The following is a 15,660-nucleotide window of genomic DNA, read 5'->3' on the forward strand; positions in this document are numbered from 1 at the left end:
ATCATCTCTTCTTGTACAGTTTATTCACACTTTACTAACTTCTGGAGCATTACTTTGTACCTGACATCTTCAAGTCTATAAGACGATATTTTATATAATCTTCTATTTGACTAAGCTTAAGTTTCTGGCACACGTATGGGTACCACTGCCACGTACAACTCACACATCTGAGATATAGCTCCAAAAGTGACTTTTGAGATTATGTGCAGTCTTTGCAAAGATGATTAGAACTTCTTTGCAGGTGCCTAAAAAATAACTCTGCCGCCTCACAGGTTAAACTGACTGAGAAAGGATAAATGGAAATAATCAAAGGGAAAACTACTATTGTTCTCAAAAGTCAGAGTAGGTGCCTTCTAGTAGAACAGAAAAGTCAAAAGAACTCTCTGCTCCACCATAATTACAGTTTTGTATTTCAGTAATGAAAGCAATCCCTTAACAATGTGGATGGCTGCGCTTGACAATATTTCATCTTTTCAAGCTCTTGTTACGTGTTGAAACTGAAATAAATTTCCTTCAGAACAGAGCTAATACTGCCTCAAAATAAAATACCTTCAACTTCAGGAGGTTAAGCTGTTAAAGTTCAAGACTGAAAAATCTCTTCCCTTCACTTACTTCACTTCACAGATACAAGACTCCAAAATTTAATTATAAAAGCCTGCAAATATCAGGGGAAAAAAGAGAGATTGGATTGGATTGGAAATAGCAGCAAGCTGCAATAGCCCAACAGTTATTTATATATATTTTAAATATACATAATAGTTATATAAGTTTTTTCAATATCATTAAATATGAGATATGGCAAAATAATTGAATACTTGCAAATTGCCACTTGTTCTTAGCCTCCTAAATTACACCACTTAGGTTTGGAAAATGATTGCCTGTTTCATAAAAACAGTAATAAAGCAATCTGTAACCTCTTTGAGCTTCATAGATTAAAAAAATAAAAGGAAAAGAAAAAAAAAATCACAACTAAAGCCAAAAAGCAGGACAGTAGATACAGAAAAAGAACGTTCATATAGTATTTTTGTGGCACATTTACCTGTATTTTAGAAGACTACGTTAAAATCAGTAGGTACTATGAGCAGTGAGAAGAAGAACGATGTAAAGTACAAGTTCAAATTAAAACAGGCAAAGTACATAGAGCTAATGTACATTCATTTCATTCTTTAACATTCCATACAATTTTCTAATTTTGTCTTTTTAGGTTTCGTATTTTGCCAGAAGCTTCTATTTTTTTAAAATTTATTTTATTTTTGTAATATCTTATCCATCTCGATCTCCACTGCAATATAGGCCACAGCTTGCCTCCAATGCCAATAAATGTGGAAGCTGCTCCCATGTTTCAAAGCACAAAGACAGAACAGTTTATAAATGTGAAGAATGTGGAACTACAGTCATAAAAACTTGACAATAGCTGACTCTGCAGTTTTGTCCCTAATATGACCATAGATGTTTTCATTATTTTTTAAATGAAATTCAGGTTTAAATGATTACCAGATATAATCCTTCATTTTCCACACTCTTAGAGTTGTATACTCTCAGAGGATTATCACAGAACTATGAAATACTTTATACACAGTTCAGCACTTTTTAAATTTAACCAGTTACTACATAGGAGCCCCTGTAGTTCCAGGGCATGAAATGCCAGACAGTGAGCAATAATTTCTTTCTTTCTGACAGGTAATTAAATTGACTGTTTTTAGACAACTTCCTTCTTGGGCCTGGAACATCTTACCCTGAAGTGTGGTAGACATTATCTGCATTTCAGATTGTTCCACTAATTCATTTGTCAGTAAGTCAAGCAGACCCCTTCTGCTTGTGTCTGTAGTAGTCCCAGCAGAAACTGACTGATTTTCTGTTTTGTTTAATGTAAAGATTATAATCTCCTTCCAAAAAATCAGATTTCCAAAGTAGAGATACTGCTCTGTATTTTTTACCCTGTGACTAAGGAAATTTTTGCCACACATGGAAATACATATATGCAAATTTTTTCGCCAGAACATATTCCAAAGACAATCTAGGAAGCTCTACCTCTTTTATTTTATATTGTACATCTTCAAATATTTGTTTAAAGGAAGTTATAGAAAGATAACCCATACATTTCAAAAAGCAGTGTTGAAATGCAACCAGTCTCATAACGCAAGTCAGTAGTGAGGGAAGCACATGAAAACAGAGTTACAGGTTAGTGCTTCAGAGGAAACATAAATATGGTATTAGATATCACATTCCAGTTCCCATACAGTTTGTTCTCAGCCTCAGAGTGTGCTGGAAGAGCCAACTAGAGCAGCATGCTATGCCTCCCTCATTTTATTCCACCATTCCCTCCTCTCATCCATTTTTCTTATTCTGTGATGTTAGCCATACCCTTATGTGTGTTTTCAGTAAGAATATTCACTATAATTTTCCAGAGTGTCTAGAACATGGCACCTGTCTTACTGAATATAAGCACTGAACCACCTGGTAACAACAGTCTAGAGAGGATCTAATGGTTCACAACAACAGCTCCCTATAATCTACTGTGTACAATGAATGTTCTTGTCTCTGAGCTAGCTGAATAAAAATGCTTCTCTAAAGAAAAGCTCAATGAATTTAGGCACTGAAACAGTAATTAAACATAACACAACTAGATATGTTTTATTATTGTGAAACAGAGGCTGAGAACTTTGTCCATCGTCACCCAAGAATGGTAAGAGCCATGTCAGAACTCAGCTTCCACTGCCTTAAATCTAAGGCCACCTTCCATGAACTGACCATGTCTCTATAATAAGAGCAGATTCTGACCTTGCATTACCAGATATACTGCTAGCTTTAGAAGTATTATTAAATCTTTTAAAAACCTAGCAAATCAGAATGAAGAGACTAATTCAGTCATTATAGAGCACTGCATGGCAATGAAGTACTGGAGTTTCATTCTTAGGGGTCTGCTTGCCTACAGAAGGATTTTATGTGGCCACCTCCCATTTACTCTGAGGGCAGTCATGCACCTAAGCCTCCAGTGTGTGCACTAAATGACTGTAACTACATTCACTTAAATTGCAGATACCAGCAAGGCTTATGCAGACCTAGGCCTCCATCAAGTTACCATTTCTGGTACTTGATAGGAAACTAACAAGATAATGGAAGAGAAGAAAGAAAACTAAAAGCAGTGAAGACAGTCACAGCACGTTAAAAAATTTAAATATTTAATAATCACGTGTAAAGTGCTGAACATTTTTCAGAGCCAAAGAACTGTTGAGGCTTGCAGGATTAACACAATTGCTTGTCTCGCTGAAATGTAATGCATATCGTCTATAACAGAAATGCCACTCTCAGCTTTGCCTTATAACAGTATACTCCTTTGACTAGGAATGGGTTTTGAACTAGCATGCATTATTTTGCCTACATGGGGAGGGGAACCTCTTACAGGACTGCTAGGAATAATCTTCTAGTGAAATAACATTTTGAACTTTGAGGGAAGCACTAACTCTTTAGTTAGGATAAAGAAAATGATGTAAAGTTATAAGGATAAAATTGCATTTGCATGGTTTACATTCTATGCATGAGGTAGACAGCATTTAATATGATTGTGCTGAGTTAGTTAGTGACAAGTTCAAGGCTGGCAACACATTTTGGATGAAGCAGTAATACTTCTTCTCAAAACCATAATACTTAAAAAGAGGAAGAACCTGAGAAATATTTTGGACCAATCACTCTAGCTCACAAAAAAAACGCCAACATTCAATCATGAAACCTTAATACCTTGCAAATCAACAATAAATAGAAAGAAACTTCCACCCAGAGTATGTAGTCTAATTCATTACTGAAAACATGGAAGTGGCAACTGTAGAACTTGTAGGTTTACCTTCAGAACTGGCAGACATCTTGCTGGAGTTATGAAAGGTAGAAAGTTATTAAATCCACTATGACATATTATGATCAGCATGCTTTTTATAGGCACAATTAAATGATGCCTACAGAGGACAGTTATCCACGTTATTTTAGCTGAATAGATAAACTCTTTTATTTGTAGCTGCAATATTAGCTAAACTAGACCAGAATAAATACAAAATGAGACCCTACAAATCCAGTACAAAACTGTTTCATTCTTATATGGATACTGCTCCTACTATCATCTCCCTTTTCCCAACTTCCCAGTTACTTCCAAGCCAATCAGTAAATATAACTTTGTTGACTGGAAGATAAAACACTTGATTCATACAGGTCAGGTCAGCAACTTAGTAGCTGAGAACAAAGGAAGAAAGCTGTCAGCAGTTTTGTCAGTGTCTTACATTAAGTATGACAGCAGTCAAATTTACTCAGTGAGGCTCAGCCTGATTTCTGCAGCAGCATCTCTTTACAGAAATTACACAACATGGCAAAACCTGACTGACCTACTCGGTTTATGCAAATAAATACCTGTCCTTAGGGTTAACTGCTGCATTACTGTGCATTTCAAAACCCACAAGGACTCTCTTTAGAGGAGGACTACGTTCACCACCTAATGACTAGGAATCATCTTTGCCTAATTAATAATGATTAACTGATGCTAACAGTTAAAGCACCTTTACACACTCTCACTAGCTGCAAGACACAGCACGGCTGTCACTTGAGACTGGTTTCAGCCTTATCAGACAAGCTTATACCCATGGCTACCGGCCCTCAATGTGGTACGTTCCAAAAGCATGCATGTACCCTTGCTATGTGCTTTGGTCACTATCTGCATAGCTATGGCCAGTCCTGGCTTGCTCCAAACATTCATCACATTCAAGATTCTTCTCACCTACCAACGTACACTGGCCTAGACAACCATTCCTCAAAGCATACTGTGTGTGTTTTTCACAATCATTGTGAAAACTGAAATATGAAATAGTACCAAAAGCAGGCTTTACTGGAAAATAAAAAAAATTCCATAGGAATCCAACAGATTGAGGGTCAACGCTCAAGACTGCTTTAAGGTCTACTCCTTTTTGCAATGACTAGAATTTATATGCGCTTGCTGTAGCACATACATATCTTGGAATTCCTTGACACTTATTTCCAGCCCTTTTCCATCATGCCTTTCTTTGCTGTTTGAAAAACAGAATAAAGAGAGGGAATCTGTTCTACATATGAGCAGTGCAGCACAGATTGCATTAGCATTACAGTCAGAAAAACCATGCAAGTAGTCATTAAGTTTTGGAAGAATGGCAAATGTCAATCTAGCTACAGATTAATACCTGCATGCCCTCAGCAGCCCTATCAAAGCTGTCCCAGAGACCTCTCAAAGAACAGAATATTCTGCTCTTTCTATGAAGACATGGGGATACTTCCATGTATATGACACGACAGAGTGTAGCCACCTCTGCTTCACTCAAGCTGTAAAGCACTGAGGGGCTCTGGAATTTGTCAAAGACTTCAGGCACAGGATGATCCTTTTAAGATTGGGCACCATAAAGGCCATGCTTTGGGTTTTTTGGTAGAAAGACTGTACTGTTTTATCCACACTACAATTAGGATTGTCCAGTATAAAAACAGTTCAGGTTGGTTCTACATATTTCCTATGCATTAATACAGTAAAACTGAACATTGACACAACATATTAACATACTAGTGACAGGAATGTCAGGGTGCTGTATTATACATTTTAACCTCTGATTAATTCTCACAGCAGTTATTTAGAAATACTAATAGCTTTCCCACCTGCATTGTGCACTTCAAAGTTGTTTTTTTTTTTTATAAAGCAAATAACTTTTAAACATTTACATTGTATTTTGTGTGAGGCAGAAATTAAGGAACAGTGATTTATGAACCCTGGTTAAAGGTTGGGTTTTTTTTTTGTTTTAACCTTCTTTTTTAATTTAAGAACAAAGTTCTTGGAAATAAGGGAGAGAAGTAAAGTTAAGCAAGGAACTAGTTCAAAAGGATGTACACAGCTATACGACTGATTATTCTCTTTTTTTTTAGTTTCAGGTAGCTAAATTTACTAACCTAATACTTAAAGACAGTAAAAAGTTTGATTGTTGTTTATTGGATTTGCTGTTGTAGAATAATACTTCTATATTTTTTTCTAGAGAAATTGCCGTGCATGCATCCTACTACTGTAGGAATAGTTCTTCATCATTACTTCATCTTCCAATCCATGTTTTTCAATGCTATAACTTTTGATCTGTTTTCTAAATTTGAAACTCCATGAACTTGTTTTCTTTTTTAGGAAGTATCCATATAATATATATTGTTATATGTTATATGATATTATAACATTCACCATATAATACATCTGAAGGAGATTTGGGTGAAAGTCTTATATCAAGTGTTATGCATCAGTTTATGGGAGAAAGGATATAATTGAGAAGAAAGGACTATGAGAGTACTGAGGGAAAAACAAGATTTGATTAAGAGTAACTATTTCAGAATTAACAATATGCATAAAAAGAATATACTAGTAACAAGTGCCTACAGTATAGATGATTACAGTGTCACCCTTCACATTAGGAATATACATTGTTCTTGATAATTACAACAGTTTATTTAATGAAGTGTTTAACAATATAAGCTTTTCATTTTTCTTAAGAGCAGCCCAAAACAGTAACTTTGAGAGCAAGCAATTAAAATGCATACAATCAATAAGGTCATTGTCCTTCCTTTTTACTTTTCATACTTTCCATAACGTATTTGGAATGGAACATATTTACTGTGATTTATGACAGGGAGCTCTTCCCTTATCTCTGTCCTCCTCCCTCTCTCTCAAATCAGGTCAGCCATCACTCTGTAATGTCCAAAAGAATTCCTGAGATACATTTGCACTCATTTAAGAGAGGCATGTTTGTACTCTGTGCAAAATATTCAAAGGAGCCATTTCTCCTTTTATTGAAAGAAACATTAAAAACTATTTGTTTTAACCCTGACCTTACCATTAAATGCTACGATCCCAACTCCTGGCCTCTAGGCAATTAAAAAAAAAAATCGTTTGAGTACATCCTGCCAACAATTTCCATGTTAAAAAAAAGTCTAAGTTGGAGCCATGTGGTCTCAATCAGGCAGTAAAAAACTCGCTGTATTTTCTTAAATTCACAATTGCAGTATGCCCATAACCCCTCTTTTAAATCATCTTAACCAGATCTGAATCACTCTCACCACAAATTATTTGGTAGCCCTGGAATGTGCTGGGGTAGACAGAGTTGCTCTGCAATTAATATTGGGACATTTCCCACTTCTCTAGTGTTAAAAGAATAGCCTACAGGAAATAAAAAAAAAAGAAAATAAAATGTTCTTTAAAAGGTTAAAGCCAAGACAAAAAATGACATCACAGTTCAATCATTCAATGAAAAAAGGAAAAAAATGCAACTACTGCCTAATAAATCAGTGCTGTGTGCCACAAACCACAGTGAGCCAACATAGTCCAAGAACAGCTTTTATTGCTGAAGCAAACAGAGATACCACAAGCAGCTGGCAGATGTATGTGTAATTGTATTCACAGAGCACCACTGAATCCATTAAGCCAGCCAGACTTGTAGAAGTGGATCAATTAAAAAAGAAGAATAACCATGATTTCAGTAACGATCTGTGCATCCCCTTACATTGCACTACAGAATTTTTTACCATGGGGTACCACAATTTTTTGCACAGATGAGTAAGTATGTGGCACTTCGTTAAAAGCTTATAGACAGATCACTTAGGTCCAAATAAAACCTTTGAGGTACCTGCATTACCTGGATGAATGCTGCTAGCCTTCTCCATTGCTCCACTCCAGCAAGTAGGATCGATAGGTGCAAAGCACCCCAGCTTTCTCAGCACATCTCTGAAGGAGTTCCAAAATATTACTTACATCTAAAGCTATAATAGGGTAAGGGGAATGTAATTCCTTGGGGGTTCCTAAATATCAAGTTTAAGCAGAAAATGAGCAAGCTTTGCTTAACTAACTGCAAGATTCTTAAATGCCACTTCCTTTTTAAAAGTCTCTCTGCAGCCTGAAAGATTTCTTTCAGTCCTAATCACCTCAAAAAAAACCAATTTAAACATGTGGCCAAAGTGATGTGCATTAAAACAGAAATAGGCCAGAGCCAAGACGTTTGGATCCAGTTATTAACCTTCTCATACTTCATAGATGTTGGAATCCAGGGGTTTTGGTACAGGCCCATCTCGGAACTCACCACTCATTGCCAAACCTCACAGTAAGTAGAAAATACACTTTAGCATATCAAAGTAGGAAAAACAGCATAAAGATGTCAGACTTTTACACCACATCAATGAGAAAAAATGTCATTATAGCACCCATGTAAACTGTGAAACTGAAAGAAGCTGCTGAGGCAACCTGACATGGTGCCATTGACAGGGGGGAGCCCAACTCAGGAAAACACTATTCCATTTTAGCTCTGAAAAAGAATCTTTGCTTAGCTCCAGTGTGCGACTCAAGCTCAGTGAATTCATAAACAGAGCTAGTAACTGCTACAGAAAGAAGTGCCTTAGTACATGGCAAACAAAATGTGTACTGAACTTCCCCAGCATCCTAATATATTGCACACCATTCCCCTGACCGCTGTTTTGCAGTCAAGTTATAGTAACAGAATTTAGTGGATAATTTTTACCAATTACCACAACAAACAGAGTATTCTTCCAAACAAAGGGTGAAAGTGAATGGGAGAGCCTTGGTTACAGTTCTGAATTAGAAAAAACAAACTCACAGACCTCAAACAAACAGCTAATTGACTGTGCCTGCCATACTTTGCAAAATCACCTATTTGCTTATTCAGCATATTATTCATGTGACCAGATTCACCTTCACAAATCCCTAAAAAACAGCAGTTAATAAGGGAGAGGGGGAAGGGACCACTCACCTTGTCAACACAAAATATTGAAACTGCTTGAAGTAGATGATGAAGCCAGAGTTAAAGGAATGGAAAGAAAAGCTTTCCTCTTTTCAGGTCTATTGTCCCAGTAAAGGTTTTTTTGGTTGTTCTCAATGGTTTTTTGGTGTTTGGGAATTTTTTTTGTGTGTTGTTTTTTGTTTATTTACTTGTGTAAGTACATACGTACATTCAATAACCTGGTCTTTCCCCTTTTGTCAAATTTATTACACAGTTGAACTTTTGGATTTCAAAGGTTTCTTATTTATCACTTTATTAAGATAAACCATACAACAAGACATAATAGCATGCTGATAGCAGGGCTTATCAGTAGCTTTAAAACAAATGGGTCCCTACAGTGAATTTCCTTTGACAGCTAGATGGCATTTCTGAAAGCAAAGCATTTGGATTAACCTGCCTCTGTGCTGATCATTATAAATCTTTTCCTAAAGACAAGACAGGGAGATGAAGAAAAAAGTCTTTGTCATAAAGCAATCCACTCTGCTAGTAAACTTAAAAGACAGCAGTGTTAATGCTTTATAAAGCAAGAACAGCTAAATCATTTTGCTTACTGGAAGAAAACCAAGTTTCTTTTTTCTTTTCTCAGAGTCATTTTTCCAGGCATACACTCTTTTCCAGTGTACATCAGCTTTCACATTGCACTACTAGAACAGGAGACCCCCAAAGCTTTTTGTCTTTAGAAACAGAATCACTTGGCTTCTAATGCCAGAGAGGGGGGAGGGGCTGTGTGTGCTCTGAATGAATGCCAATCATTTAAAACAAGTTTATTTTGGGTTCCTACAACCTAAACAGTCTTAGGAAGCGTCTCATCCCTTTTCACTCCCTCATCCTCCTGAACTTTAACTCTATTCATATCCTCTATGATGGAAGATCTTTACTTCCCAGGTTCAGCTCTTGCACCTAAAACAAATGAGTTTCTCTGCTAGTTAAAGTTACTCTATGCTACACACTATTCAAAGCAAAACAAATTTGCAGAAACCCCAATAATGAAGTCATTTTGAAAGCTTTCTGGAATTGTACAGGTACTTAGGAATTTTGCTAAAATACATATATTCTTATAGTGCTTTTTGGAAAAGGAGAATAGAGGAACATTTTACTGCCAGGGACTGTTCTGAGACCACTTTAACTAAGCACACACTGTATGATTCATTCACTTACTTCTTTCCCCTCCCATACTGTAGTAAAATAGCTAAAGCACCTTATTGTTTCTTGCATCTTCATATACATTTAATGCTGGCACTTACCGTTGCGGAACAGACGGACCCCCACCACCCACAAAGAAGCTGATAGCTGATGGTCTCCGGATCCTTTATTTCTTGACTATTCCTGGCTCCTAGTTTTGCTGCTCTGAATTCAGTCTAGTTTGCAGAGGAGCACAGAAAAAAAATAATGGACAGCCGCGTTGCCAAGTTCCAACCACTCACAATCAGCACTGAAGACGTTCTCCCCAGTTCTGAGTGAGTCCAAAGAACAAAGCCTGCTGGCAACGAGGAAGCGAAGTCTAAGTCCTCTGGCTTCAGTCCAACTGTTGCTCTTGCTTTCGCTTCAGAGAACGTGAGAGTGTTTGTATGAGCTTGTAATGCATGTAAGAGATGGGGGCTGGGGAAAAAAGAGGGTGTGTGTAAGGGGAGGAATGCTAGTCATATCCAAAAAAAACATGAAGGAAGTAATGCAGTGATCCGTCTCCCCTCATTCTCTCCTCTTACCACATGTACTGAGAGCGTCTCTACCCTAAGACTCCAATCTCAAGAGTAGGTAGAGAAAAAATTCCAATGTGACTTGCAGCTCATTTGATTGCGCTATTAAAATGTAACTGAGGAGCTCTACACTTACAAGGACATGTCATGAAACGCATGATTTAGTAGCAATCTGCTTGAAGCCAGACTGTGTTTCACGCTGTGTGCATTTGTTTGCAAACTGGAGAGAAAAACCAGAAACTACCACTGAACTTTACTACGTGTCAGAAAAAACAGTATCACATTTGCCTTTCCAGAAGTTCCTAAGTGCCAATCCGAGGTATTTCTACGTACTGCTTAATGTTAATTTTTAAAATGTTGTAAGTTTACAAAACAATGCAGAAATAGTGATATAAAAATTTCTATATAGTTTAATTTTGTGCTATTTTTAAAGAAATTTTCATAATCAAATTCCACATTCAGAAGACTACTCTCTGTCAAAAAGAAAATTCATATTCACAACGCAACACAAACAAGAAAACCCCACGGAACAAAAAAAAATTTAAGCATTCTTTCTTGGATAGTCAGAAAGCTATAATGTCACTGTTGTTACATTTTTGTAAAAAGCTTTGAAAATAAATGTGGCCTTTTTCAAATCTTAAAAATTTTCATTCATAAGTGAACAACAAATTTAATGAAAAATAAATCATTAGTGATAGGCTCATTTTCTAAAATTACTTTTCTTTTATCTGGACTCTGTCAAATAAATTTGAGGACCACTGAAACTTACCTACTTACCCAGAAGCAGCCTCTGTGATTAGTTGAAATTTATGGAGAATCTTTGTATCCAGCAGGGCTTCAATCAAAACTTTACAGGCTAACACAATACAATTTATACCTTTATCATACTACTCTCTGCAAAGAGTAGTATTTCACATACAGCAGTATTAGTTTTTAAAAGGTTTAATTAAAACATGTCAATATAAAGAATAGTCAAAGTGATTTTGGATTTCATTTAATTTCATGCAAAATAGCTTAGCCCAAGATTCTGAGGTATCTGAGCTGGTACTGGGTATTTTAGAAAAGGAAAACTGGTCAATTTTCACAGTGAATAGTTCTGAAATAACAATTACCACAGCAGAAATAAAAGTGGGAAAGAAGGGAGAAAAGAGTTAGAAATTAGACTCCAGTGTATCAGGTTCAACAATGATGGCATAAACCTGTTTACACAAGACTTTCTTCCTCAGTATGGGAGGCAGTGTAGATCAGACCTAGCGATTTCCATACCCAGGGTCAATACTTTTTCTGGGCACACCTCTTTTTTTATCCTTTACTAAGTCTAATGGAGCTTTGGATAGGAACTTAAGTTTAATAGAACCGATATAATACACCTCCCTACACTGTCATTACATTAAAGAAATTACAGTGCTTTTGCAAAGCTAGTAGCAAAGAGAATTGTTATGATAAATTTTAAAACTACAAATACATTCTATGTTGAAGATAAATCTCAGAAGCCCATAGAAACCATCTGGAATGAAAGGAAGTTATGATGATTTAAGTTTGCCTTCCTGCATATTCACTAGAGACTGAATTGCAATATATTGTAAAGTCATAAAAAGTTACAATAAATCCAAGTTCTGTATCAGGAAGTTCACTGAGCCTTACTGTGATGCTGGTACTTCACTCCTTGTAGCATTACAGAGCTTGGCTTCCTTTGTTGTCTTGAGGTTTGCCAACGCAAATTTAACCTGGCAAATTTCACACACGAGAAAAGTTTAAGAACAGATAAGATTACCTGAGAGCTTTTAGTCCACACCTCAGCCCATCTTGAACATCAGTGACACTGAATTTGCTGAATTGGCTAATTACAGTTCTAACTTGAAAAACATACGCTTCAAGTGGACAATAAGCTCACATTTAATTTTGTTTGCAATTGAGTCTCCAGAAGAAAGAGGTTGGTCCAAAACCCAGTCTTGGTCCAGACATTTGAGATGGTTTTGCTATTTTAGGAAGCCACAGGTCTGAAAATATAAAATTACAACATAAACACAAAAAAGCAAGCAAACAAAAAAGTAATGGGGAGCTGTCACTTGCTTTCCTCTGTCTGAGGACTGTTGTCATTAACCAGACCCAAAACCATGATGCTGGTTTCAGGAGAATTTGAAACCCAGAAAACCAACAACTCAAATAAGATATGATAAAGTAAGGTTGATTATTTTAGTAGCCAATATTCCACAACGTTTATCTGTCAAATGAATAATTACTGCCATAGATATTACAATTTTGTTATTCTCTGATGTCTGCACAGCACAAGAAAAATACCTGGAATTATTTCTTATCATTTAATTAGTAAACTAAAAGATTTAATTTTTCAGGGGACTCAGTTGCATAAACCAATGCTACACTAATATTGTTGTTATTTAACTACAATATAGTGTAACCCTGTCACATTTAGGAAAACCATGAGAACTAATTTGTCTAATTTGTATCTGATCTGGTCCAAGTAACATGTCTTATTTGCCACCTACAAACATTTCAGCTGCAAGTTTCAAATTCTGATGAACATTTATCAGAATTGTTTGTCACCCAACTGTTCTCATTTCTAGTTAAGTAAGGAAGACAAAGAAAAGACACGTATTACAGTTTCTTTCACTGAAAGCTCAATCACACTACATACAGAAATGAGACGCTCTGAGGGAGTAACACTTTGGTAAGATACAGACATTATAAATTGGTAGCTGCTCAGACCAGAAGGATACAGTAATTTCTATAATCAGCAAAAAATAATACAGAATTAAAAGATTCCTTAAGGGTGATCAAGTACTAAAACCCAAAATTTTCTTATATTACTACAGAGTAAGGCCCATTCAGAGAGGTTATGGCAGACCCTTCTGGACTGTTCGCATAAAGAAACCATTGTATTTCATTTTTTTCTCCTCCACAGAATAATAGTGTAATATGATAATGGCCACATATTAAGAGGAAAAAATAAATTTTACTTGCTTTGTTTGAGCACTTACTAGACAGAAGCTCTGGTAAACTTGGCCATTTAACAACTTCAGTGTCTGGTACTTTGTACAAACAAATGTGTTCCCAATATAGCCTATGTAAATCTGGCTTTCAGCAGTAAAGGTCACACAGTGTTAGGATGTAGGGAGCACTTGCAAGAAAAAGGCTATAATCTAATAAAAGAAACAAGACTGGTGAAAAATGCAAAAAGGTAGAACACTGAAGTCAGACAGTCTCTATTTTTCTAATTCAACCTTTTTCCTTTTAGTATCTAAGCACCTTAGCTGTTCAAATGATGACCCATGCTGAGTTTATCTTTGATTAGGAAGACATTTAACGGTTTTGCTTTTTCTATCCATACAGCCTCTCCATGGTTTCTGTGACTGCTGGCCCAAAGCATGCCCTTTCCTGATCTCCTTTGCACTCTCCACTACTCCTAATGACTCGTGTTCTTTTAAAAAGTGGAAGTGGTTCTGTGGCATAGGGTTTGAAAGGAGCTTTTTCTCTGTAAAGATAATGTGTGAAGTTATTGAATGTCAAAATTTCATTCTCAAAAGGGTCTAAAGAATATTTAGAGAATTTTGAAAGTAAGACATACTGTATAGTTCCAAAGTCTTCTCTGTCTCTTAGAGGAATAATGTAAGGTAGTATTTATTTAAGAGAAATAGAACTCCCCCTCCCGGCCGCCACAAAAAAATTAATGCACTTTTATGAAAAATAAGATCTAAATCAGAGGAAATTAAAATTTTCATAATGCTTTCTTTGCATGAACACTTTCTTATTTGAAAGAAAAAATAATAGACATAATTCTGTCTTTAAATTCTCTAGTGTTTCTATTTACAAACATGGTTTATTCACTTATACAAAAACAGTAGGAATGCAGAACAAGGTATTAGAAACAGCCATATGGACTGTGTATATAAGGGAGTGTGTTCAGATGTCTCAGAATAAGTTGATTAATGAGATTTCTTCAACACAACCCAAAGTAAGAATTATTTGCATACCTAAACTGAAGTTTCAAAGAAATCACGAGCTTTTCAATCCCAATATCTATTAAAATAATAGTACCAACAAGCTACAGCCTCAAGAAGAATGCCCTCAAGATTAGTATCTGCATCATACTGACAGTATGTGTTCAGACAGGTTTGGTTTTCCAAAGGTTTTACAGCTGGATCATAAAATAAACTGATAAAAATACATATTTGTTACAATTACACAAATAAAAATCCTCATAATCTGCCTGCAAGTCACTCAAACCACACAATATTCCAAAGCACTAGAAGCATGTAGGGATCTTGTAGAGTATGCATCTCTCACTTAAATGCCAACAGGAATTCCCCAAAGACCAAAAAGCCCAAGAACCATCTTAATAACTACTACTTTCCAAATCAGTTGCTACATTTGATTTCAACAAAAATTTGTTTACTTTTAGGGGGATGCATGCAGGCATCCCAAGCCCAAACAAGTCAAGATGCTGAAGTATTTGTTCATGGAGTTAAAAAGTCATCTACTTCTTTTTCTTGTTTATTGAATCCATTGTAATCTCAGGATAAGTATATAATAATTGGCCCTGAAATTAAATGTAAAGTGCCTTAAAAGGATGCATGAAGGATTAAATGTAGCTGAGCAATTAAATGTAAAGCTCCTTAAAAGGATGCATGAAGTAGGATAATGGTAGGGTGGAGATGAGAGGATCCGAACATTTCTAAAACTCAACTCATCCATTAATTTATGCATTGTTCATATGATTCATACACTGGGGATACTCTGCTTGCGGCTATAGTTCATGGGAATTATTCTTAATTGTCAGTGAGTCTGAGAATCTCTTGCCTTTACTGATGCATCTGTTTATCTGCAGTTTTAGTTCACCTTTATTCTCATGTTGAGAGAACATACAAACCTAGAGTGTGGAAATGGGTAATGATTCTCCATTACATTCTGTCAGAAAGTAAAAACCCAAGTACTTCTTTCTGAATAGCGCTCATATTCTCAGTCAGAATTGAAGATTTTCACAAAGAGGTGAATGCTTTGAAAGCTATTAAAGAAAATTACACTCCTTCTTTCATAAGAAATTATAAGTCCAGTATAGGGCTAGAGAAAGGTGTCAGAAGAAAAGTTTTGGTTGTAAAAAATAATAAACTACAACTAAAAAT

General features: G+C 36.0%; 1 protein-coding gene across 1 annotated transcript in view; it reads right to left on the reverse strand.

Moving 5' to 3' along the window:
* The window catches only part of LOC104545292 (palladin-like), a 23,578-nt gene extending 13,069 nt beyond the window's left edge, over positions 1-10,509 (reverse strand). The window contains exon 1 of the mRNA XM_010190390.1: positions 10,067-10,509. The gene's annotated coding sequence lies outside the window, so the exon portion shown is untranslated. The remainder of the gene's footprint in view (positions 1-10,066) is intronic.
* Between the last annotated feature and the right edge of the window lie 5,151 nt (positions 10,510-15,660).

Source organism: Mesitornis unicolor, unplaced genomic scaffold (assembly GCF_000695765.1).
Source record: "Mesitornis unicolor isolate BGI_N332 unplaced genomic scaffold, ASM69576v1 scaffold5408, whole genome shotgun sequence".
NCBI classification, from domain to species: Eukaryota; Metazoa; Chordata; class Aves; order Mesitornithiformes; family Mesitornithidae; genus Mesitornis; species Mesitornis unicolor.